Here is a 25600-nt window from a genome sequence, read left to right as displayed (position 1 = left end):
CGATACAGTGTAATTTCTAAATGAAAATTCAGTTGCATTGTATTTCACATAGCTGATTCTAAAGCTTTAAAGGGCACTTCCTTTTCAAATAAGGAAATTAAGCATTACAGTGATTTTTTCTATTATCTTCACATTTTGTTTTCAAAACTTTTTCATACATTAACATCTATTTAATATTACAATAAACAGTGTCACTAGGGTACAAAGATTAATTATTGCCACTTTAACTGGATTCAGATTGGGACTGGAGAATTTCTGCTAAGAATCTTAAGGTTGATAAACCAGTTTCTGGCACTAGATTCAGCTCCTATTCATGCTGGTCTGCTATAATACTGCTCAAAATATCTGCTGAGGTGTCCTTTACTCCTCTCAAGCAAAGCGAACTAGAGAGAGAGTACTCCCCAACGTTCCTAGGAAAGGGATCTTTGATGAGGACTCTGGGCCCATGGGTTGGCCCCTGACTATATGTGAGTTGAGTGTGAAGGCCTTCAGTTCATAGAGAACATTCTCTATTATCAACAGCTGGACTGCAGTCAAGAGCATGTCATTCTCAAAGAAAATGTAAGTGCCAGAGAGAAAATTAATTTACTGGTATCTGAAGAGAAGGTCTACATGTTTAGTGACTGGCACATACATTTGGGTCTATTCCTTATCAGATCCTGAGAGAAATCTCAAGGAAACTTAGGTTGTTGGAAATTTAGGAAGGAGGATGAGGATTAGAGACTAACATTCATTAGTACCTACGACTGCTGGCCAGTGTATTAGGAACTTCATTATTCCCTGATATCGATATAAAGAGTATGTGGGATAAACAAAGCTTGAAGTTTTTTTTGTGTTTTTTTTTTCTTTTGTGTGTGTGTGTGTGTGTTGTTGTTGTTGTTAATCGTTATCCGAGGACACTTTTCCATTGATTTTTAGGGAGAATGGAAGGAAAGGTTGGAGGTGGAGAGAAAAACATCAATGTGAGAGAAACATATCAATTGGTTGCCTCCTGCATGAACCCTGGGGAGGAGCCTGCAGCTAAGGTACGTGCCCTTGACCAGAATTGAACCCAGGACCCCTTTGGTCCACAAGCCGACACTATCCACTGAGCCAAACTGGCTAGGACAAAGCTTGAAGTTTTTAAAGTGTTTTTATCTTTGGCTTCTATGAAGGGCATCTCAGGAGACCTCTAGGCTTGAAGATCAGTTACCTAACATCTAGTGTGACAGAGTGACTTTTGTTGCCCTTAGAATAGGGCAGCTCTGTCTAGAGGACTAATTCTTGAGCAAAACCTTACTGACGTACCCACCTTCATAACAAATACCAATGAAATCTCTCTTTCATTGCCACACCTACCCACAAATATTTAACATTTTCAGTTTGTTTGCTAAGGTTCAAAATCCATTTTCCAACAATCTGTAAATCTAAGAACACTCTAATTAAAGGTCACAAAGATTTTATTCTTTCTATAACCTTGCAAAAACGTAGTCACAGCAGAAGAGCGGAAACAAAAGTAAATAACGGAAGCCACGAAGAGAGAGCAGAGTGAAGAAAACTAATGAGAAGGGGCATTCCATTCTTTCAGTCGTTAATTCACTGACTCACTGACCAGTTATTCAAACATCACTGTGCTGCCAGCACCATGTTAGATGCTGAAATACAAAGTCAGATGAGATGGGTCCTTATCTTCACACAGGATAATAGAGAAGTAAATCTACAATTACCTTGTGTCTTAAGTATGAGAAAGGTTTAAAGGGATGTGCTGTAAGAACCCAGAGGAAGGAAATACCATTCAGCCATAGAAAAGAAGGAAATCTTGTCATTTTGACAACATGAATAGACCTTGAGGGCATTATGCTAAGTGAAAAAATAAGTCAGAGAAAGACAAATACTGTATGGTCTTACTTACATATGAAAAAAAAAAAACCTCAGAGAACAGGCTGGTGGTTGCCAGAGGTGGGGCTATGGTGGGGGTCATAATGGGTGGAGGTGGCCTTACGGTACACATGTCCAGTTATAAAATAAATAAATCATGAAGATGTACAGTAGAGTGACTAAGGTAATACCCTGTGGTATATCTGCAAGTTGCTAAGAGTAGATCTTCAAAGTTCTCATCACAAGAAACAATATTTGTAACTATGTATATAACTAGACTTATTGTGGTGGTCATTTCGCAATATATAAAAATATGAAATCATTATGTTGTACACATAACACAAAAAAGAGAACATAGCGGCAGGACATTTAATTCAGATCTCTTAAAGGGAGAAGCCTTCCAGGAAAATCGCTGCTGCCACCGCTGCGTAAAGAGCCCAGCATCATCCAGATGGAGAGGAAACAGAGCAGCTGAGGGCGAAGGGTCAGCACATGCGAACACATGGAGACACGACTGGGGAAACGTCTATGGCCAGGTCTCTAGGGACCCGTATGACAGAAACAAAGCCAATGCTGAAAACATTACTTCTTCAGCCAATGCTGAAACCTGAAAACATTACTTCTTTATTTCTGGGTTACTTAATACAGTTAGTAAGAATGTAATATAAAAAGATAATGGTGAGATGAGATCAGATCAAAATTTACCCTGGCTTGGTAAAACGTAAGCATGAGTATGGAGTTTGGGTAGTGTTAGTAGCTACGGATGAATGCTTAGCAAAGATGATGAGAAGAGCTTGGGTGGTGCATTAGTAGCTATACACTGGATTCTACATTTGTAAATGCGAAAGCATGCAGGGCAAGCTCTCAAGATTAACACCATAACCTAGGAGCTAAGCAAAACCAACGAACCACCTGCAGCACTTCCTTCAACCAGCATCTTTAACAGTTGTTGTGTACATAGTACTTTGCTAGACATATGACGAAGAAAAAAAAAACAGAGTGGTTGATTCAAAAGCTTATAGACAAATTGGGGAAGTGATAAATACAAACAAAGGTAAATAGAAAACAGTCGAGAAGAAAGAGACACACAGAACTGCCACAATGATGGAAGATGCAGTAGGAGGGATGACTTACAATGGGTTTTGAAGATGGTCAGAATTTGGATAGATTAGAAGAGAGAGGAATAGTACTGCCCTTGGACTTTGGCAAGGGGTGGTCTCCTGAGCTCCATACTTTAGATGGCCTCACTCTGGTCATCCTTTGGCCATCCCCCTCCACAAAGCGAAACATCCTTTGAACCCAGGGAAATGCCTGCCTATGGCCACAGCTTCCCACCTCCAGACTATGTTCCAAGTACCCGGGTCACAGAATTCTCTGCCAAACAACAACTCTCTGAGCCCACTTCCAGAACAACTTTAGTGATTTCTCCTTGCCCACTTAGTGAAGTCCATGTCCTATGACTGTGGATTCAATGTGTGACTATGTGCAGCAATAGGTGAAGGAGAGAAAGATTGGAAGCCAGTTGGGCCTTAGTTGTGTATCCCTGATTGTCTACCACATTGGGTGATAATGTAAAATGGTACGACTACTTGGAAAATAGTTGAGCAGTTTTGTGAAAATAAACATTCCACTTCTGGGTGTTTACCCAAGAGAAAATAAAGCATCTACCCATGCAAAGACCTGTCCACAAATATTCATGGCAGTTTTCTTTGTAATATCTAAAAATGGAGACCTCCCAATTACCCATCAACAGGTGAATGGATAAAGATTGTGGTATAGTCATACAATGAAATACTACTCAGCAACAGACAGGAATGAACTATTGATGCACATGAATAGATCTCAAAATTTGATGCTGCATTAAAGAAGCTAGACAGAAAAAAAAGAATACATATGATGTTTCCATTTACATGAAATTCTAGAAAATACAAAGTTATCTATGTGACAGAAAGCAAATCCTGGTGGCTGGGGATCTCCAGGGGAGGGGAACAGAATATCCTTCAAAAGTGTTGGTGAGATAAGGATATTTTCACATATGCACAAGCCAGCAGAACTGCACCACAAAGTATGCTATAGATGTTCTTCATGCCCAAGGGAAATGATTCTACAGAAAAGAATCAAGAGCATCAGAAATGGCTCTATATCATTGAAGAGTCATAATTCAGAACAAGCTGGCCTCCAGCCACCTTATCACATCAGCCGTAACTGTGATCATCTCTTCCTCCATGCTCATCCTATTCAGTAGCGGTGATCCACAACATTTGGGTGATGTCCTATACCTGCTCCTTCTACCTGGCCATGTGACATGCAACTCCCAACACCGATAGATTGGATCTAAAGGTAATTCCTGCCTCAGAGAATACTCGGGAAACAGGACAGCCATGAAGGTTCTGGTTGGGACTTCCACCCAGCTCTAAATGGAGCGCAACATAAAGCAGAGGCATCTAATCCGAGGCCATTTCCTGGTCTGTTCTTGAAGGTACAAACTCTGTAATCACTGTGGGGACGGTCTCATCCTGAACATCTTGGTAACCCACGATTTTCTTTAGCAAAGGCAGTCTCTCAATCAGAATCCTTAGCATTGTGATTAAATAAATCCCACCATGCTTTCTCTGATCTTTAAATGACAGGACTCCAGATTCAGTTTTTTCCCCTTTCCTCCTTCCCTTCCTCTCTTCTGTTACTTTCCTTGTTTCCTTTCTTACCTCCTTCCACTCCTTTCTTTCCTCCCTTTTCTTCCTTCATTCCACCTTTCCCTTCCTCTTTTTACTTCCTTTACTTCCTTCCTTTCCTCCCTCCTTCACTCACTCCTCCTTCTTGGCATTCCTTCTTTTATTTATGTTTTAAGTATTTTGTGGTTTTTAGTATTTATCTACCATGGGCATTTAAAAATCCAGTGATTGGATATCTTGTCCTATTTTGTTGATGTCGTTTTATAGACTATTTAAAAAATATTTTTCAATCAGAATAGTTACTTCCCACCACCAAACTCCCCTTTTCACTACTTTTTAAAATGAGCAAAAGCCATTAAGATGACAAAACTGAGTTAAGTTTGGAAGAAGTCATAGTATCAAAATCCTTAACATTCTTTTTTAGAAATATATTTCAGAGAAAACGAAATCTGAAGTGCTCAATGACAGCAGGTCAGGAAGTGGGATCTGACCAGCTCTGGAATATATCATATTTCAGACTCACAAGACACAGCTCTGAAAGTCTCCCAGGAACTTCAGGGTGAAGACTGAGAGACAAGAACATGGAATCTCCCCTTGGGGCAAGGGACACAGACTAGAGTGCCATCCCACAGTGAGTCTCCATGCTATTCCCAGGGCTCAGGATGGATGTCCACTATTGAAAGCTCTTTGGTAGACTCCTGAGGGACTGTTCCCAGCCAGTCTCTCATGAATTTGAAATGTGTTCACAACTGTGAATGCAACTAGGTTTACAGAATGACTAAATGTGAACATAAAAAATTCTTTGCTTTCTTGCAGCTGACTTTACACAATGTATTCATTCATATTTAACAGATACCCCTAAACTGCCTTTGTGAGGTCTACCCACTCAACATCTCGACCTCTCACTACTGTACTCTAGAGGGAGCAAGAGACTAAGTTAGACAGAGGGTAGGCAATAGGGAATTATTATTCATTTATGGAAACTAAATCTTATAGAGTAATTTTCATAAGATTGAAAGTAAGGTATTGATGAATCTGTGGGAACATTTACACTTGGTTACCACATCTTCAGACAGATATAAACTGAAGAAGAACAATATGCTACCCCTGAAATGCCACTTTTTGAATTAAAGTTACTTAAGAAACAGCTGGTGCAGGAAGAACACACTGACCCTCCTTCTCCCCTGAAGTCAGGAAACAAATCTCTTCCTGTACTAGGAGGGTAGCTGGCATCCTTATCGCCAGAGACAGGGAATTCAGGGCAAGAAGGCAGTATAAACAAACCTTGTTACTTCTTCACCAATTTACTACCGCAAGCCCAAACTCTTTGTCTTGTCAATTCTTTACAAATTTATTGTTTCCTTGTCTAAAGGGTATAAAAGCTGCCTGCTTTGGACACTTTTTTGAGTCTCATAATTTTTATAATTTTTATGGTGCTTCCATACAATTAAATTTTTTTCTTCCTGTTCATCTCTGTTATGTCAATTTAATTATTAGGACAGCTAAAGAACCTAGAAGGAAAAAAGGAAAAGTCTTCTGCCCCTACAAAATGAACTAACCACAACAGTGGGTAATAATAGCTCCTATTTATCTAGGTAATATGTGCCAGGCATTTGATATATATTTGCTATGATTTTTACAACAGCTTTGCAAATTGGGTATTGTTCCCAGTTTACAGAGGTGAAAATTGAGACTGCAAGCTCCAGTGGCACTGCTGTGTGAAATGTGAACTAAAATAAAGTTCAGTAACAATTAATCAGTGTTTTTATGACTGCATATTGAAAGGTTTCAGGGCTGGACAGCAGAGGAAGGGCGCATGTTTATATTTCTTGTGCTGTAGTCCATCTCCGGATCCTCAGCTGATGAAGAATATGGAGCTGCTTATATTTGCACTCTGGGTCATGCTGACACTGTAGGACAGCATAGTGATTATAATTAATAGTATATTGTATATTTCAAAGTTGCTGAAATCTTAAAAGTTCTCATAACAAGAAAACATCCATAACCACACATAGTTAGTTAACCAGACTTACTGGGGTTATTGTTTCCCAGTACATAAGAATATTGAATCATTATGGTGTACATCTGAAACCAATATAATGTTATATCTCAATTTTAAAAAAACCTCAGAGCAAATTCTGACTAGAAGGACATGTCTTTAACTTGGTAAAGATACCAAAAATTGACAGCAAACATTTTATTTAATGTCAAAACTTCAGCTGCATTCTCTAAAAAAACTGAAAATAAGGCAAGGATGTGGACTTTCACTGCTATGTCTAATGTGTACTGAAGATATTGGCTAATACTATGAAGAATGAAAAACAAAAGATACAGGTATTGGAAGGGGAGAAATAATATATTTTTTTTTGCTAACAATAGAATCATTAACTTAAAACAACCAAGAGAATCAACAAATAAACTGTCAGACCTAATAAGAATTCAGAGACACAAGACCAAAAAACCCATTATCATCTTTCTACTTTAGCAATAACCAATTAAAAACCAATAGTAACAAAACTGTAAAAATCTAGAAGTTAACCAATAATACATAAATTCTTCATAGAGAAAACTTTAAAATTCTATAAAAGGCATAGACAATGGTATAAATAAATGCAGAGACATTCTGTATTTTTTCTGAATAAAGATGTCAATTCTCGTCAAGTTAATCTATATATTTAATACAATTCCTATCAAAATTTCAGTGAGCCTCTTAAATAACTTTATCTACTTACTCTAAAATTTTTTTTTTAATTTAAATTCTTTATTGTTGAAAGTATTACATATGTCTCCTTTTTCCCCCATTGACTTCTCCCTGGCCGCTTCCACCCCCCAGCACTCTAAAATTTTTTGAAATGATCCAGCAATTCCACTTCTGGGTATATGTTCAAAGAAAATGAAATCCGGAAGAGATATCCACACCCCATGTTCACTGCAGCATTGTTTACAACAGCCAAGACATGGATAGGACCTAAGTGTCCAATGACAGATGAATGGGTAAAGAAACTATAGTATGTCTCTATCAGTGGTCGGCAAACTCATTAGTCAACAGAGCCAAATACCAACAGTACAACGATTGAAATTTCTTTTGAGAGCCACATTTTTTAAACTTAAACTATATAGGTAGGTACCTTGTTATTAACTTAATTAGGGTACTCCTAAGGCTTAGGAAGAGCCATACTCAAGGGGCCAAAAAGCTGCATGTGGCTCGAGAGCCGCAGTTTGCCGACCATGGGATACAATGGAAGATCATTCAGCAATCAAAAAAGAAGGAAATCCTTCAATTTCCAACAAATCAGATGAACCTTGAGGAAATTATGCTAAGTGAAATAAGTAAGAGAAAGACAAATATGTGAGCTGGAAAAAAGTCAAAGTCAGAGAAAGAGAGAGTAGAGTGATGATGGGCTGGGGAATGAGGAAATGGGGAGACATTGGTCAAAGGGTACAAAGTTCCAGTTATAAGATTAACGAGTTATGGGGTCGTTAATACACAGTATTGTGATATAATTAACAATACTGAAGTATATACTTAAAAGTTGTTAAAGAGTAGATCTTAAATTTTCTCACCACAAAAAAAAGGTAATTATGTGAGGGGATGGATGGTGGTAATCATTTTGTAATACATAGGGTATCCCAAAAATGCACAGACTTTGAATAAAGGTAAAGGCAGTGTTTATTAAAATACATTTTATTTTCAAAATTGAGCTATCAACTCTGAAAGTGTATATACATTATTTGGAACACCCATATGAGCATATCAAATCATTACTTTGTACACCTTAAACTTACACAATGTCATATGTCAATTATTTATATATATAAAAAGCGAGCGACCAGAACACCATACCAACCATAACAACTGGTCGCTATGATGCCCACCGAGGCCAGCGAACTGGCCTGATTGTGGGGTGGGGTGGGCCGACCAACCCTCTGCCCCTGTGGCCCTTCCTCCCACCCGGCCCTGCCCCCCCCACCCCCCGCCCGTCCCACCCTAATTGACCCGAAGCCCCTCCTCCCAGCCGGCCCCGCCTCCGATCACCCCCCCCTCCCCACCCAATAGGAAGCGGGGCTGGCCGGCCCATCACCCACAGCCCCTCCCCATGGCCAGCCCCACCCCCAATCGGCCCCTCCACCCCAATCATGGGCTGGTCCGCCAGCCAACTGCCCGTGGCCCCTCCCCCGAGCTGGCCCACCCCTGATCAGCCAGAGGGCCAGCCGACCAACCTCCCGCCGTCTCCTCCTCCCCACAGGCCTGGCCCTGATTGGGGCTGGGTCGGCTGGACCCCATCCACCACCCATGCACAAATTCGTGCACTGGGCCTCTAGTATCTCAATAAAGCTGAAAAAATAGTAATCGGCCCACCTTTCAACAGCAATTAGCAGAAAGTGGTTAAGTCTTGAATTTCATATTATATAATCTAAGTGACCAAAATCCAACTATCTTTAAAAGATTAGGAATGCCAGTAGCTGTGTACTCTAATATTTCTCTATAGATAATCACAGGGTACAAGATGGGTCAATCCACTCTGATTTACCTACTAATACACCCATGGGAATAAGGGATCTGGGTAAAGAATGACCTATTCCCACATGGAGAAGAATTTTTCTTCAATCAAAACAAATAAACCCATGCAGGACTTCCCTCAGTGGGTTTGCGGCAGTCTTTCCTCAAATTATTGGTCAAATTACCATTTTGTTAAAAGTTAAAATGATATTGCTCCCTTAGTAGGTTAAAATTATACAAAAATCAAAGCCTCTAGGCAGGCCTAGTCCAGTGATAACCTCATTATTTTTATCATTACAAGTGTTGTTAGTTATTGTTATTTTAACATAATGCAAGTAATACATTGCAGAGCTCAGAGGAAGGAAAGTCTACCTTGTCAGTGGACTGCACTAAGATAGTCCAGACATATACACTATGCATTTAACCTTAATTCATTGGCATCCAACTAGATGTTGCAGGAAGAATTTGCATTCTGTTTGGCATAAAATCTGAAGTATTTTTAAAAAATCAAATAATTGTTATTAAGTTCTTTGGCTGACTGTGCCAAAATTCAATGACCTCTACCCACTTTTCTAAATCTCCTCTCCCAGATGCCTTATGTGCCCTTTGGGCTCTAGGCATATCTAGTTACCTGAAGCTCCCTATGCGTCACTCTCTCTGAGTGCCCTGCAGATGTTCTTCCTTTTGCCTGGATGGCTCCTAATCATCTTATGGTTTTCCCTGACAACTCTCCTTTTCCCAAACTTGTCAAGATCCTCTGTACCTGGCACACACTAGACTGTAACTAAAGCATTTGGAGAATGCATTTAGTAATGAATAAATTTGCCAAAATCATACCAGGAATGGGGCTAGCAAACTTCAGGTGTCCACTTTTGACCTCTTTTTCCTTTGATACTTTGATAGTACTTGTCTTTATATATATACACTAGTGGCCCTGTGCATGAATTCATGCACACTGAAAGGAAATTAATTAGAAGAAATATTTTAATACTAGAGGCCCAGTGCATGAAATCCGTGCACGGAGGGGGGGTGGTTCCCTCAACCCAGCCTGCACCCTCTCCAAACCAGGACCCCTCGGGGGATATCGGACATCCCTCTCACAATCCGGGACCACTAGCTCCTAACTACTCAACTGCCTGATCGCCCCTAACTGCCCCCTCTGCTGGCCTGGTTGCCCCATGCAGCTTGCTGTTCGGTCATTTGGTTGCCCCTCACTGTCCCCTCTTCCGGCCTGGTCGCCCTACGCAGCCTGTTCAGTAGTCTGGTTGCCTCTCACTGCCCCCTCCCCCCTGCCAGCCTGGTCGCCCCACGCAGCCTGATGCTCAGTCGTTTGGTCAGCCCTCACTAACCCCCATGCTGGCCTGGTCGCCCCACGCAGCCTGTTCAGTCATCCATTCGGTTGTTTCAGTTGCAATGGTCACTTAGGCTTTTACATATATAGACTGCTATTTGTCCTTTCTCTATAATAGAAGTACCAACCAAATTCATGATTGACAATGACAGACATGACAGGTGGAAACACATGCATGTGATTGGCGCCAGCGAGAGTTTTATATGTATCACGCATACGTGAATCAACTTAGCCTTTAAAAGATATAGAATAAACTTGCTTTATTAGACCCGCTTTCTGATTAAGCTAAACTTTTTACAGCCCAGTGAAGCACCCCAACTTCTCTTTCAGGTAATTGTCAGCAACACAGCAGTAAATATTAACACAAAGCAGATTATTATTGTAGATCACACAGGGAGAACAAAGGGTAAAATATTTAACTGCAGCAGTGTTTGACTATATTCTGTGCAGTGAGAAAACCTGAAGTCATTTTTTTTAATATATTTTTTTTATTAAATCTTTATTGTTCAGATTATTACATTTGTTCCTCTTTTTTTCCCCCCATAACTCCCCTCCTTCCAGCTCCTACCCCACCTTCCGCCCTCACTCCCCACCCACTGTCCTCATCCATAGGTGCATGATTTTTGTCCAGTCTCTTCCCGAATCTCCCACACCCCTTTTCCCCCCAAGAATAGTCAGTCCATTCCCTTTCTATGTCCCTGATTCTATTATAATCACCAATTCATTCTGTACATCAGATTATTTATTCATTTGATTCTTAGATTCACTTGTTGATAGATGTATATTTGTTGTTCATAATTTGTATCTTTACCTTTTTCTTCTTCTTCCTCTTCTTAAAGGATACCTTTCAGCATTTCATATAATACTGGTTTGGTGGTGATGAACTCCTTTAGCTTTTTCTTATCTGTGAAGCTCTTTATCTGACCTTCAATTCTGAATGATAGCTTTGCTGGATAAAGTAATATTGGTTGTAGGTTCTTGCTATTCATCACTTTGAATATTTCTTGCCACTCCCTTCTGGCCTGCAAAGTTACTGTTGAGAAATCAGCTGACAGTCGTATGGGTATTCCCTTGTAGGTAACTGACTGTTTTTCTCTTGCTGCTTTTAAGATTCTCTCTTTGTCTTTTGCTCTTGGCATTTTAATGATGATGTGTCTTGGTGTGGTCCTCTTTGGATTCCTTTTGTTTGGGGTTCTCTGCGCTTCCTGGACCTGTAAGTCTATTTCTTTCACCAGGTGGGGGAAGTTTTCTGTCATTATTTCTTCAAATAGGTTTTCAATATCTTGCTGTCTCTCATCTTCTGGTACCCCTATAATTCTGATGTTGGTGCATTTGAAGCTGTCCCAGAGGCTTCTTACACTATCTTCGTATTTTCGGGTTCTTTTTTCATTTTGCTCTTCCGGTTGGGTGTTTCTCGGTTCTTCGCATTTCAAATCTTTGACTTGATTCTTGTGCTCCTCTGGTCTGCTGTTGGGAGTCTGTATAATATTCTTTATTTCAGTCAGTGTATGCTTACTTTCTAGTTGGTCCTTTATCACACCATCGAGGGTCTCATTAGATTTCCTGTACATCTCATCAAGTTTATCGACAGACTCTAGAAGCCTCTTGAGAGACCTCAAAAGCGTGGTTCTGAACTCAATATCCCCCCTTGATAGTTTTGTCCTGTTTCTTTGTCTCCACATTTTTTACACTTTCTTGGTGCACCCCCTAGTGGTCTTTGTGCGCAGTCTTGTTGTAGTTAAGCCTTGATTGTTAATACTAGAGGAATTTTACCTCCAGGCCGACTGGCTGTGAGAATCAGCTGTGTTTGCAGTGGGAGAACTTCTGTCCTCTAGGGAGGTGCTAATCTAGCCTTTGCCTGAGGCTATCCAGCAAATGCCTCTGTGCAGGGCTTGGGCGGGGCGGGTCCCATGGGATCAACAGGGCGGAGGAGGGAGCAGTTATGGCTGCTCTCAGTCCGTCCCCAGGGGCTCTGCCTCTGTCCCAGCAACCGCTGCAAACCTCGGAGGGACCGAAGCCAGACAGTCCTGCTTCTCCCGTTTGAGTCTGTGTCCCTGGAGTCTCGCCCGGATCTGGAGCTCAGAGTCTGAGGCTCCCTCCGGATTGATACAGACAACCACGCCCTCAGCCACCAGCCCGCGCCGCGTGCGCTCCGCACCTTAGTATTTTACTTCAGCACTGCGCCTCCTCTGATTCTCGGTTCCTCCTAGTTGTAGAACTTCCACTCAGCCAGCCTTCCTGTGGTTCTGGATGATGTCCGTTCTGTCTTTTAGTTGTATTTTTGAAGTGGTTGTTCGAGGCAGCAAACTCCCGCGTCAACCTATGCCGCCATCTTGGTTTCTCCCCCTGAAGTCATTTTTAAGGTCTACCATTTCTTACTTCTTGTCAGTCAGGTCAAGTTTCTAAGCTTTCTAAATCTCCATTTTCTGGCTAATGAAAAGAAAATAGGATTCTACTGAGTCTCCTATCTACCTACTGCAGGATTTCTGAGAGGATCAAACGAGATGAGGCATGTGAAAACGCTTCAGACATTTGGTTACAGTGTGAAATGTTTCCACTTGGCTATAAAGTAAGTCGTGTTCCTGGGCTGAAGAAACTGCAAGGAGGCTTGTCGCTAGGGAGAGGAAGCTGGGCGTTGCTACGTGATGTCATTACCTGGATGGTCGGACACGTAGCATGTTATCCTTATACACACACACACACACACACACACAATCTTTTTATTGATTTCAGAAAGAAAGAGAGAGGGAGAGAGAGATAGAAACATCAATGGGAGAGAATCATTGATCAGTTGACTTCTACAAGGGGACCGAGACCAGGTTGTGGGAATCTAACCACGACCTCCTGGTTCATAGGTTGACACTCAACTACTGAGCCACACCAGCTGAGCTGATACTCAACTTTGACAGGTTTAGAGTGCTTCCAGGATTATGTATATATGAATATATACATGGCAAATAAAGAGCATTGGGGAGTAGGAAGAGAGGACAGAGACACTGAAAGAGCTTTGTTAAAGTATAACTGTACTTTAAAGAAGAGGGATAATGAGACAGCAGTAATTCCAAAAATGTAGAGCCTTGACTCAGCAGAAACCAACTAGTAGAACACTTAAATATCCTTTTTTTTTAGATTTTAAGAGAAAAATACCAATGTTTAAAATTACCAATTCAAATCATGTATTTTTTTTTCAATCATCTATTTTAAATAATTTTCTAATATGCCAGAGGGAGTGCACACATTCAGCCACCTGCTATAACTATACAGCGTGAGATGGCTTCAGAATTCTCTGCAAAATGGTGGGGCAGTCTACTAGTACTTCATGCTAGAGCCTGAGCAACATCTTGGGAGGGAGCCCACCTAAGGAGATGCACTGATGGAGTGGTCAGATACTGACAAGGATGTCTCAGTAACAAAGCTTTGGACGTGAGAGGAATACCGTTCAGAGGGTAAAAAGCTTACTGCTTGACATTCTTCATGGCTAGCAATACCTGTGGGTAGTGATGAAAAAGAATGGGATGCACTTAAATTAATATGATACTAGAGGCCCGGTGCACAAAAATTTGTGCACTGGGGGGGGTCCCTCAGCCTGGCCTGTTCCCTCTCGCAGTCTGGGACCCTTTGGGGGATGACCACCTGCTAGTTTAGCCCCGCTCCCTGGGGAATTGGGCCTAAGTTGGCAGTCAGACATCACTCTGGCAGCCCAGGAGCCCTTGGGGGATGTCCACTTGCCAGCGGGGAGCAGGCCTAAGCTGCAGTCGGACATCCTTAGCGCTGCTGAGGAGGCAGGAGAGGCTCCCACCACCACTGCTGTACTGGCAGCCGTCAGCCTGGCTTGTGGGAACACACTGACCACCAGGGGGCAGCTCCTGCATTGAGCGTCTCCCCCCTGGTGGTCAGTGTGTGTCATAGTGACCAGTCATTCCCAGTCTTTCTCCTGTTAGGGTCAGTTTGCATATTACCCTTTTACTATATAGGATAGAGGCCTGGTGTACGGGTGGGGGCCAGCTGGTTTGCCCTGAAGCGTGTCCTGGATCAGGGTGGGGGTCCCGCGGGGGTGCCTGGCCAGCCTGGGTGAGGGGCTGATGGCTGTTTGCAGCTTGTCACACCCCCTTCAGGGTGGGGGCCCCCACTGGGGTGCCTGGCCAGCCTGGGTGAGGGGCTGATGGCTGTTTGCAGGCTGGTCAAGTCCCCCCCGCCCCCAGTGGGGACCCTCACTCCATGGAAGTTTGGCCAGCCTGGGTGAGGGGCTGATGGCTTTCAGGCTGGCCACACCCCCTTTAGGGTGGGGGGTCCCCACTGGGGTGCCTGGACAATCTGGGTGAGGGGCTGAGGGCCGTTTTCAGGCTGGCCAAGCCTCCCGGTGACAGAAGCTCCCAGCCTCTCCTTTTTTTCTTTTTATTCTGGGATTTATTTACCTTCTATAATTGAAACTTTGTTGCCTTCAGTGGAGCTCAGAGCCGGCTCCTGCTTGCTCCAGCTCTGTGGCCATGGCCGGCTGAAAGCAGGTATCTGGGGTTTATTTACCTTCTATAATTGAAACTTTGTTGCCTTCAGTGGAGCTCAGAGCCGGCCAGGAAGCTTGGCTTCCTCCACCACTGCAGCAACCAAGCCTCCTGCTCGCTTCAGCTCCGTGGCTGCCGGCCGCCATCTTGGTTGGGTTAATTTGCATATAGTTGCTCTGATTGGCTTGTGGGCATGGCTTAAGGCATAGCAAAGGTATGGTCAATTTGCATGTTTGTCTTTTATTAGTGTAGATTGGGGTTGCAAGAGAGGCTTTATGTGATCTCAACAGAAAAGAAGAGACAGGTATTCTCCTCAACTTTTGCACAGAATCCTATGTGGAATCTGGTTCCTGCATGCTCCTCTGCATCTGCAGTGGTGCCCAGTGCAGTCCGGGATACCTGATAAAAGCAACTGTGACACTCCGCCAAGCAGCAGTGCTCACCAGGCTATCAGCACTCCACACGTATAGTGCAACAACAGCCTCACCCAGTGAGAGGGTATCTGAACAAGAGAAGAGAACTATCTGCACAAATGTATGAACTAACTGACCAGTTATTCATGAACAACCCATAAGAAGTCCTGAAAAGACTGTCTGGGTATGAGTATATGTTATGGGTAGAGCATAGTGCAGGGAATCTGTGAGGAGGTAGGGAAAGAACCAGTGACACACAAACGTATACTAGTATATACAAAGTACAGTGAGCTACTGCTCAGATCTGTCCCCGGTTAACAAAGATATGAGACAAGTATATCTGACTTAAGTCTCAAAAATAGATTTTAAACACTTTAAAATGTATCCACATAGCTTAAATGATTTGTAAATCTATTAGTTACGTAGAAATTTATTAAGTTTAAGGAAACTGAAATCTAACTAAATAAATACATATTCTTAATAATGAGTATTAGTTTCTTCCCAATCATTTTGCAAGTTATGGCCTTCTCTCCAAGAGTATGAAAATAAAATCCAAAAACATTTCTTTTATAACATTCTGGTCTCATTAAAAGATATTAAATAACTTGCCTTAATTCCACGTGAGTAAAAATGAAATCCGCTGTACAGAAAAACAAAACGTGTCAATTTCAAAATTAGAAAATAAAGTCGTTCAGTGACTCAATACTAAATATTTGAGGAACAAAAAAGGCTAACAAGGCTGCTAAGGGCGCAATTCAAGATATTTGTAATGATGATTACAACTTCTACTTCCACAGGAAGTAGGGAGTGAATACAAAACTCCTTGGAGATTTAATCCAAAGCCAGATAGCTCTATTCAGGACACACTGGAACTGTACCAGTTTTTGAATTTGGGGACATGGCGGAGAATAAAGCTCTTTCACAATTAACCACAGTGATGAAAGGAGATTCTGTTTGTATGTGCTTTGGTTATCAAGTACTGACCAGAGGGGAAGCAGGTTGGCTATTCTGCATGTACAAGTGGTATCCTTTTCAATGGAAAAACAAAGGAAAGCTTTTAATGATTTCTTGGAAAAAAATGTGTGCCAGGTCTTATTTCTAACCTTTTAAGCAATAATCATACCTATCTAGTCTATTTCTATATATTCTAGTTTATCTATTCTAAAATATCTACAGTATTTTAGTATATTCATGGTAAAGTAAAAAATATTCTTTTACTGCTAATACAATGCAAGAGACAATCTGTGAGTAACATGTATAGGCTATTTTACATTTTCCTTCTTTCAAGTTAATAAACCATCCAACATAGGGATTTACTGAGCAGTCCAGATTATTTCCCTGGTGAATGAAATTATCACATACTTTTTTCTTCGACAGTGCATTATCATAAAGTGACAGTTGATCTATACTTCACTGCTTAGTCTTAAGAGGTAAAAGAAAATCATACCTTTCCCTTAGCATTTTAATCCAGATAATGTCAAATCAAATCGAACATCCTTAGCAGGCTCTAAGAGGAAAAGAAATCATCAAATGGCAAAATGTAGCCTGAGCTGTGTAAAGTGGCCTTTTTTGATGGCCACTTGAATTTTATGAGTTTTGATATTTGAATATCATGTTATTTTTAAATATCTTCTTGGATATCAGCATAATTCATGTTAATTAACTCATCAACACTAAATCATCAGCCCAAGTGGTCTCCCAATATACTTGACTGATAGAAAAAAACAAATTTATGGGAGGGGAGGAGCGGAAAGAAAGAGCTGACAAGTATTATCTATTTTACAGATAGGAAGAGGCAGAAGACAAAAATGATTTATTGCCGTTATACACCACTTGTGACTAAGCCCATTGCCTTTGCCAAAATGTTGCATCAAAAGACAATTATGAAAATGTAAGTCTCTGACCCCCATTTAAAAAAAAAATTATCATTGCATGTCACAGTCTGCTCTGGATTCCTCTTGAGCTACTGTTTTGAATTCTGCTAAATGAGCACTTTTATGAAGTATTACTATCCTTTTTTCTTATTGATAAATCATTTCTACACGATGAAAAATAGGAAGCATTTTGTTGTATTCTCTCAATTTTCTTTCAAGTGCTAAATAGTAGAGGTTTCAAGCCCTTCCCCCTTCATTCCTTCCAACCAGACAGCTATTTCATTCTTTGCCTACATAAAACTTTTGAAGCTACTACTGGAAATAAATATCCTATCTAATAAAAGAGAAACATGGTAATTAACCGTAACTTCACTACCCTTCCCATTGGCTAATCAGGGCGATATGCAAATTAACTGCCAACCAAGATGACGGCCAGCAGCCAGGCAGCTGAAGTGAACAGGGATGCTTGCTTGCTCCAGTGACGGAGGAAGCCAAGGTTCCCTGCCTGCCTTGCCGGTCTCTGAGCTTGCTCTCTAAGAAACATTGTTGCAAATATAGAAGCTAAACAAAACTCCAGAAACCTGCTTCCAGCCGTCAGAGCTGGAGTGAGCAGGACCGAAACAGTGTTACAATTATAGAACCCAAACAAACCCAGATCCCTGCTTTCAGCAGCCAAGGCCTCAAGCTGAAGCTGGCCTCAGAGCTAAAGCCGGCTCTCAGCTCCAGTGACAGCCATAGAAGGTAAATAAATCCCAGAATAAAAAAAGAAAAAGAAAAAAGGAGAGGTTGGGAGCTTCAGTCGCCCGCCAGCCTGAAAACGGTCCTCAGCCCCTCACCCAGACTGGCCAGGCATCCCAGTGGGGACCCTCACCCTGAAGGGGGTGTGACCAGCGGCAAACAGCCATCATCCCCTCATCCAGGCTGGCCAGGCACCCAAGCGGGACCCCCACCCTGATCCGGGACACCCTTCAGGGCAAACCAGCCGGCCCCCACCCGTGCACCAGGCCTCTATCCTATATAGTAAAAGGGTAATATGCCTCCCAGCACTGGGATCAGCAGAGCCACAAGGCCTCCCAAACCCAGGATCAGCAGAGCTGTGAGGCCTCCTGGCACCGGGATCAGCGGAGCCGTGAGGCCTCACTGTCCCGGTGTCAAGCGGAGCCGTGAGACCTCCCAGCCTGGGATCAGAGGAGCCGTGAGGCCTCCTGGCCCCTGGAGCAACGTGACAGGGGGCAGCGCCCAAACCCCCTGATCGCCCTGCGGCTCTATGTGTGAAAGGGGGCGGGGCCACAACCTCCCTATCCACCCTGCTGTTCGTGACAGGGGAAGGCGCCCCAACCCCCTGACCGGCCCTGCTCTGTGCCTGACAGGGGGGAGCTCCCCAATTCCCTGATCAGCCCTACTCTGTGCCTAATAGGGGGGAGCTCCCCAACACCCTGATTGGCCCTGCTCTGTGTGTGACAGGGGAGGCGCCCCAACCCCCCCATGGGCCCTGCTCTGTGATGGGGTAGAGCCGCAACCTCCCCATCGGCCCTGCCCTGAGGGTGACAGCAGCGGTGCCCCAAACCCCTGATCAGCCCTGCTCTGTGGGTGACAGGGGGCGGCGCCCCAAGCCCCTGATCCATCCTGCTCTTTGTGTGACAAGGGTCAGTGCCCCAACTCCCCATCGGCCCTACTCTGTGCATGACAGGGGGGAGCTCCCCAACCCCCTGATCGGCCCTGCTCTGTGCGTGACAGGGGGTGGCACTGCAACCTCCCCATCAACCCTGCCTTGAGTGTGACAGGGGGCGGTGCCCCAACCCCCCAATCTGCCCTACCCTGAGCGTGACTGGGGGTGGCATCTCAACCTCCAGATCCGCCCTGCTCTGTGCATGACAGGGGGCAGCGCCCCAACTCCCCAATCAGCCCTGCTCTGAGCCTGACCAGGGGCTGCACCTAGGGATTGGGCCTGCCCTCTGCCACCCGGGAGCAGGCCTAAGCCAGCAGGTCATTATCTCCCGAGGGGTCCCAGACTGTGAGAGGGCACAGGCTGGGCTGGGGGACCCCCCCCCCCAAGTGCACAAATTTTTGTGCACCAGGCCTCTAGTAAAACAATAATAAAGTAAGTGATAACTAAATTAATATATTTTTAGCTTAACACATGGTGCCAATATCTGAAGTATGTAGAACTGATGCATAATTTGGAAATGAACTGGGCAGATAGAACTGAAATTAGAGAAATTGAAATCTGCAGTCTTTTAAATTAGCACAGTAATTTCTGTTTGGTAAGTTAGGTTACTTCAGTGATTTCATTTGTTCAATAATTTTTTAGTTCAACTGCATGTAAGCAAGTTATTCTTTTGAATGCTTATCTTCAGTGTAATTCTTAACAGGGTATAAGAAACATTTTAAAGTGAATAAATGTCTATTTAAAACAATATAAATAAAAATTAAAATGGACTTAGATCACAACCATTTTGTCATATAAATAATTTAAGAGAATATTAGCAAATTTTCTTTTAAAAGCAAGTATGGGAGGTAGCCAACCAATGTTGCTCACATGGATGTTTCTCTCTCCTCTCTTTCTCCACTCCACCTCCCCTCCCTCTAAAAAAGTCAATGGAAAAAATATTCTCGGGTGAGGATTAACAACAACAACAAAAAGTGTGTACATCAATCTATCCTTCTGTTAGAAACTAGTTGACTTCTAGAAAATAAAAAACCATACACAAAGTGTACTCATTGTTCTTTCCATGATCTAATAATTGTAAAATATTTTCTTGGCAGAAGTCTTTACCTAGTTTTAGCCTTTCAGCACTCAAAGATTATTTTTTTCTTTTAAATATAGATTTTAGAATTGTATCATTATAGAGAATGTTAACTACTATAGCTAATGCATCTATAAACCATTTATAGTGTTCTCTCCTAACCTTTAAAAAAGAAAGTATAATTCAGTAACACTATTGGGCAGTGACTCTGGGCAGGGGAAGGAGTGGGTGAGAAACACTTCTGAGTTTTCTTTAAGATACAGATGTTTTCAGGAAGATATAGTGGAAAGAGAAATTGCAATAGTTATGAGAGCATGGCTTCCACTTTGTTAGTGATCTCACTTGATTAGTGGAATTTATCGTTTCTCAAATAATGGCCGAAATTAGTTTCAGAAAATAAAGACTTAAATTTTACTGGTCTGATTATGTGAAAATACATGTGTGTTGAATTTAAAATATATTACAAAAGTTAAAGAAGGAGATGTTAGACTATGAGTTTTTTGTTTGTTTTTCAAAGGAGAAAGTCTCATTTGCGTAACTTTAAATAGCCCTTCGGATGAAAATGTAAATGACTCCTGAGGCCCGTAGCAAGCTGGGCAAAAAGGTCAGATAATGCTGAGCAGGGCTCCCAAGATCCAACTGGGCAGCATGTGGCAGGAAATCCTTTGTGATCCTTCTTGGCTGTAACAGGAGGGACAAGGCAACTCATACATTAATCCTGAACTTGGGAAAGAAGTGTTATATTACAGATCTCTGGGACAACCACCAAGAAACTGATTCTTAAATAGAGAGCCTCCTTTGTTTCACTAGACAAACTAGGAATTGTGGGGAAATGGAAGCTCTTTATTAGTATTTCTTTATGTCCATTGTCTCATTAGTATACAACTCTTAAGTCCACCAAGAGACTTATTAGGTAGCAGCTGGTAAAAATCAGAGGGGAAAACCTTACAATGATAAATTATATTCTTTTCATTCACTACTTTCCCTAACTCTTCCCTTTGAAGGACTGGAGTGAGGATCAGTCTGATTTTCACCTTCTTGTTCATTCCAGCTTGCTATTCCTTTAGCCTCTGAAATACTCTAATTCAGGAGTCACTTAAACATATTCACAGAGAAAGCTATATAACTCGATGACAACGATGGTTATTTTAGCTTTTAGAATAAAACATATTCATGTCACACCCATATGGGTAGCTTGCGTGCCCTTAGCAGGATGACTGAAAAGAAACTCAGTATTATATGGGGGGCAGAAGTAGCTTTACATCTATGAGTATGCAAGACAGAGTTTATTCTTGTGTTATTATTTATAAACTAGAGGCCCGATGCACAAAATCCGTGCAAAAGTAGGTCTTCCATCCCCCGGCACCTGGGACCTGGGCTTCCCTCACAGCCCAGTCTTCATCTGGAAAGTAGTCCGGTCTAATTAGCATATTATGCTTTTATTATAGACTAGAGGCCTGGTGCACAAAAATTTGTGCACTCGGGGGAGAGGGGGGGTCCCCCAGCCCGGCCTGTACCTCTCGCGTTCTGGGACCCCTTGGGAGATAACGACCTGCTGGCTTAGGCCTGCTCCCAGGTGGCAGAGGGCACGCCCAATCCCTAGGTGCAGCCCCTGGTCAGGCTCAGAGCAGGGCTGATTGGGGAGTTGGGGCGCCGCCCCCTGTCATGCACAGAGCAGGGCGGATCGGGAGGTTGCGATGCCACCCTCAGTTACACTCAGGGTATGGCCGATTGAGGGGTTGGGGCACCGCCCCCTGTCACACTCAAGGCAGGGTTGATGGGGAGGTTGCAGTGCCACCCCCTGTCACGCACAGAGCAGGGCCGATCAGGGGGTTGGGGAGCTCCCCCCTGTCATGCACAGAGTAGGGCCGATGGGGAGTTGGGGCACTGACCCTTGTCACACAAAGAGCAGGATGGATCAGGGGCTTGGGGCGCCGCCCCCTGTCACCCACAGAGCAGGGCTGATCAGGGGTTTGGGGCACCGCTGCTGTCACCCTCAGGGCAGGGCCGATGGGGAGGTTATGGCTCTACCCTGTCACACAAAGAGCAGGGCCCGTGTGTGTGTGTGTCGGGGGTGGGGGGTGGGGGTTGGGGCGCTGCACTCTGTCACATACAGAGCAGGGCCAATCAGGGGATTGGGGAGCTCCCCCCTATCAGGCACAGAGCAGGGCTGATCAGGGGGTTGGGGCACCTTTCCCTGTCATGAACAGATCAGGGCGGATAGGGAGGTTGTGGCCCCGCCCCCTGTCACACACAGAGCCGCAGGGCGATCAAGGGGTTTGGGCGCTGCCCCCTGTCATGCTGATCCCGGTGCAGGGAGGCCTCGCTGCTCCGCTGACCTCGGTGCCAGGAGGCATATTACCCTTTTACTATATAGAATAGAGGCCTGGTGCATGGGTGGGGGCTGGCTGGTTTGCCCTGAAGGGTGTCCTGGATCAGGGTGGAGGTCCCCACTGAGGTGCCTGGCCAGGCTGGCTGAGGGGCTGAGGGCCGTTTTCCGGCTGGTGGGTGACTGAAGCTCCCAACTGCTCCTTTTTTTCTTTTTTTTTTTTTTATTCTGTTTTTTTTCCAGCTTTAGCTCTGAGGCCTCGCTGCTGAAAGCAGGTTTCTGGCCTTTTGTTTACCTTCTGTATTTGATACAATGTTGCAGTCCAGCTGGCTGAATCCAGGCTGACTGAAAGCCGGTTTCCAGGGTTTTGTTTAGCTTCTATATTTGCAACATAGTTGCTTAGAGTTGCAGCTGAGAGGCCGGCAAGTCAGGCGGAGAACGTTGGAGTCCGCAGTCAATGGAGCAAGCAAGCCTCCCTGTTCGCTTCAGTGCATGGCTGCCAGCCGCCATCTTGGCTGACAGTTAATTTGCATAAAGATATGCTGATTAGCCAATGGGAAGGGTAGCGGTTGTACGCTAATTACCATGTTTCTCTTTTATTAGTGTAGATTACTGTATTCTTTTCCATACAAACTGTAAACCTACTTTTGCCCCGCTCTGTATATTAATTAAAAACCCTATTTAACCAAAATGGACTTTCCCAATTTCCTGGAATCTCTTGAAGGGAATGCCAGTACATTTAGCCACTGTAAAGATTACTGCTTCACTACCAAGTCACTAATCATCATAGTAGGGCTGAAAGCACCAGAATGTAAATTAAGAAACTCAGGTGCATCTTGACTCTGAAACAAGTTTTGTGGCTTAGAACCTCATTTACGGGGGGTGGCGGGGGGGGGGGGGGAGGGGGATGGGGACGACAAGCTCTCTTCTTATAATGACTGATTTAACTGCTGTTGACTTGTCATTTACCTAGAAACAAAGATTTTTATAAGACAAGTATTATAAATATGACATTAATATGCTCAGGATGCTCAACTATGTTTTAGAATCAGTAAAATAAATATACAAACTAGGTAAAATATACTGTTATTTATGTGATCCCAGCATGATCACTGGATTAATATGAAATTTTGTCATTAGCCGTACTCTTCACTCATACAAAAGCCTCTATATGTACTCAGCTTATGAAAAATTGAAGAAGTAATAGGATTTATTGACAGTTTACATGCTGTAGTCTAGTGGACAAAAAAGGGGACCACATACTACATCTGACAAGCTCAGGAGGGGCCCACATGGCAGGCTTACAAACCCAGAGTCCAAAGTAACCACACAGAGTGGTCTGAATGTAAAAATTCTTCACTAAGCGATGGTCACGGTGGATAGTTATGTCCTAGGCCTATAGCTTCCTTGATAAAGGTCAATCTTTAATTTTGGAATTGTCTATTGTCTTTGTGCATCTAAGATAACATACCTTTGCAATGTCAGAGTAATCTTTTCCAGATCTCTTGAAGGCACATTGCAGGCACCAGAGCATGAGACCACATTGTTGTTGCTCATATACCATCTTATATGCTGCAAATGTTAATTATTAACAATCCTGTACCCACCAATGTAAAAGAAGAATTGATGGGGAATTCAAGAAGTTAAAATTTTTTAGCTTTATTTATAATTAACTAGAGGCCTGGTGCATGAGATTTGTGCATGGGGTAGGGGGAGTGTCCCTCAGCCCTGCCTGTGCCCTCTTGCAGTCTGGGACCCCTCGGAGGATGTCCGCCTGCCAGCTTAGATTATTTATTCTAAGCTGGCAGTTAGACATCACTCTCGCAATCCGGGCCTCTCACAGTTCAGGACCCCTCGCTCCTTACCGCCCATCTGCAGCAGAGGCAGGAGAGGCGCCCGCCAACACTGCTGTGCTCACCAGCTGTGAGCCCAGCTTCTGGTTCAGTGGTGCTCGCTTAGCCAGAAGCCGGGCTCACTGCTCCTTAGAGCGCACTGACCACCAGGGAGCAGCTCCTGTGTTGAGCGCCTGCCCCCTGGTGGTCAGTGCACTTCATAGAGACCAGTCATCCTGCCATTCGGTTGATTTGCATATTAGCCTTTTATTATATAGGATAGGCTTGGTAATTAATGCATTTAGAAAGTTATTATTCCAGGAACCTTTGTGTCTGTCCCAGGAAGACTGGAAATGATCAAAATGGTATCTGAGCCCTTGGTTGGTGTGGCTCAGTTGGTTGAACACTGTCCCATGCACCAAAAGGTCACTGGTTTGATTCCTGATCCGGCACATGCACCTGGTTGTGGACGTGATCCCCAGTAGGGGGCATGAAGGAGGAAGCTGATGTGCTTCTCTCTCCCTTCCTCCCTCTCCCTCTCCCTTTCTCTAAAATCAATAAAAAAAAAAATTTTTTTTTAAATGGTATCTGAGCCATTGTGCTCCAGGGAGAGAACGTCCGCTAACCAGGATGCAGATAAAGGGATGCTAGGAAAATTGCCGGACTGCAGCTTTTATCTGATTATCCTATTTCCCTGAATTCCAAATTCTTTACCTACTCTTCTTCTCCTTATAAAAATGGTTGGCTTGAGATAAGATGTAAGACTGTCCTTAGAGCACATAACCCACCATCTTCTTAGATCTCCGCCATCTGAATAAAGTGCCCATAAAGATTCAGTTCTTGTCTCTACTTATTGGTTCTGGTAGTGACAGGTACCCTGAATGCCAACTTTTCTCGTTTCATATTCTGGCAACTCTGGTGGGATAGCTTCAGGACTCTCCAGTAAGTTTGGCAGAGAGTCCCATTGGTTGCCTGGACTGGGGGGCCCTGGAGTGTGGATTTGGAGACTCCCCAGCATCTGCCAAGTGATTTCATTTGGGAACTCTCCCCAACCCTTCACTTTCAAAAAACGATGTTTTTATTGATTTCAGAGAGGAAAGGAAAGGGAGAGAAAGACAGAAAGATTGATCAGGAGAAACACCAATCGACTGCCTCCCACAAGAGGGGGGTTGAGCTGGCAACCAGGGCATGTGTCCTGGCCAGGAATCAAATGGGTGACCTCCTGGTGCATGGGACACTGCTCAACCATGTGAGCCACACTGGCCGGGCTGCCGTCACTTTCAATTGAATTGCTGTGCTTTCTGGTTCAGGATTACAGTCCCGGGTTATGACTTAGGTCAGTCAGCAGGAATTAAGGTCCCTTCTGGTTTGGTTTGTGTGATCTCACAGAGCTCCATCAGGTAGGATGGGGGGGAGAGCTTCCATTCCGGGAAATAGCCCTTTCGGGCAAGTTTTGGCTTATAAAACTATGACTAAAAAGAAAATGATTTTTACCATATGTGGTGTGTTTTCTGCCTCCAGA

The 25600-nt window shown here is 43.5% G+C and overlaps 1 protein-coding gene across 1 annotated transcript in view; it reads right to left on the bottom strand.

Moving 5' to 3' along the window:
- ELOVL2 (ELOVL fatty acid elongase 2) overlaps nt 1–25600 on the bottom strand; it is an 88363-nt gene that overhangs the window by 40951 nt on the left and 21812 nt on the right. The window lies entirely within an intron of this gene.

Source organism: Myotis yumanensis, unplaced genomic scaffold (assembly GCF_028538775.1).
Source record: "Myotis yumanensis isolate MYYU_CA2020_CCGP unplaced genomic scaffold, mMyoYum1.0.hap1 SCAF_2, whole genome shotgun sequence".
Lineage (NCBI taxonomy): Eukaryota > Metazoa > Chordata > Mammalia > Chiroptera > Vespertilionidae > Myotis > Myotis yumanensis.
Note: the sequence above shows the minus strand (reverse complement) of the source record. Positions and strands in the feature narration are given on the sequence as shown.